Consider the following 2,035-nt stretch of genomic DNA (forward strand, 5'->3'; position numbering starts at 1 on the left):
GAGTTGGTATTAAGTATTCAGTTATCCACGAGTATACAACAAATACAAGTCCAGGAAGTGGTAACCAATAGTTGCACAAAATCTAATAGATGCATTTACCAACAAAGATGTATTTACCAACAAAGTGCCAAAAGGTACATATCCCACAAATTTACAACCATACTCATCCCCAAAAGTCGAACGAAAATATCCACATATATTTACTACCAGCCATATGGTTGCGGTCTCAAAAACAAGAGGATGTTGACATCCATCCATAAATAAATTTACTACAAAAATAGAGAGGAAGAGGGACTACCTGCACTGCACGTGTGGAGGCAGGAGGAGGCCAAATCGGTGGACCAAACAAAAATCACAAGAAACAATAAAGAGAAAGCTCTCTCAGTACATCAAGAATAGCTTCAAGAATCTGCAACCAATGCCAGCAGTTACTAAATATATAGAACCGGCCACGCAGATTACTCCAGGCATTAGAAACTAGTAAAGAGGAGGCAATTGTTTACCCACACCAGATATGTACAAGACCATTGAATTGAATCTCACAGCAACCAAACTACAACACTAGTTGAGAAGATCACTCACGTGCTTTTAGATTATCCAAATAAATTGCAGGAGAGCACTAACTGATGTTTTGCAATAGCAGCTAATTAAATCTTGATTAAGTTGAATGTGTGACAGTTTTATTGAAGATGCAATACAATACATGTTCATCCACCTGAAAGCTAGCTACAAGGGCCCAAACCAAGCTAGGTTGCAAGCAAGGTCATCATCTTACTCTTTTATCCAACGCCACGGAGCTTGACATGGATAGTGCAGGAAGAAGAGAAGAAGTCTTTGACGCTGGATCTTGGAGAAATAATGGGGTGACCTTGTTGAGGTAAGATGCAGAAACACCTAGGGCATGTTCATGGCGACAAATCAGAGGAGAGCAGCAACACCAATGGATGGGCAGCTGCGAAATAAAACGAAGCAGAGATTGTTAAATCGAAAAGAGAGAAATATAAGAAAATTTAGCATTAAAATCTGCAACAAAAACTAATGATTGACGCGGGCTGTTTGCATTGGTGCAAAAAAGGCCGTGGGTATCATCTCCTTTCTACTAATCCCATGTAATCAATAAATCATGGCAAATTTGCATAAAAGCGCGTCCATCCATCAGTCAGCACGCACAACATGAAAAACTGAAGGACAAGGAGAATACAATAGCAGGGATAAGACCAGCTCATGTTCATATAAGAACTTAATCCATGTAGTCTAGCACCTGAATCCTAATACGACATCTTTAAAGATTCATTAACATGCAAGTTGGGTTCAAATCAAACACACGAATCCTAGCACAAAATCTTGGTCAAGAATTTAAATATGCCAGGAATCTAACAAACACACATATGCAGCCCCCGTCCCTAGCCTAAACAGGACAAGACAGTGCATAACTGTTTTTTTCTTTGTAAGAAAAAGAAGATGTATGTGTAGCACCTGAAGGACACAGAGAATTCATAAGCAGGGATAAGACCAACTCATGTTCATATAAGAACTAAACCCATGTAGTGTAGCACCTGAATCCTAATACGACATCTTTAAGGATTCATTAACATGCAAGCTGGGTTCAAATCAAACACATGAATCCTAGCAGAAATCTTGGTCAACAATTTAAAAATGCTGCCAGAAATCTAACAAACACACATATACAGTGTTGACACCTGATTTTGGCAAGATACAGATTGCAATGAAGATGGTCTCGAGTGAATGAGTTTTCAGCATAAAAACATTCACGTCACCGAGTGGAACCACTTTGATGTTTCGGTTATATTCATTCGACTTTATCTTACGGACCGAAACTATATTCCGAGTGCCATAGTTCAATGTTCCGAGTGGTTTTTGGCCAATCACGTCTTCAAGATGACCTCGGATGAAGGAGCACTCTTAAGGAATTGTCTTCGTCTCGTCGTAGCAATCGATTTTGATATATAAATCATCTCAATCCGAGTTCATATGCAAAAGTTAGAGGCAATATACTGCAGACTGAACCTCAACG

This window comes from Triticum aestivum, chromosome 7A (genome assembly GCF_018294505.1).
Source record: "Triticum aestivum cultivar Chinese Spring chromosome 7A, IWGSC CS RefSeq v2.1, whole genome shotgun sequence".
NCBI lineage: Eukaryota > Viridiplantae > Streptophyta > Magnoliopsida > Poales > Poaceae > Triticum > Triticum aestivum.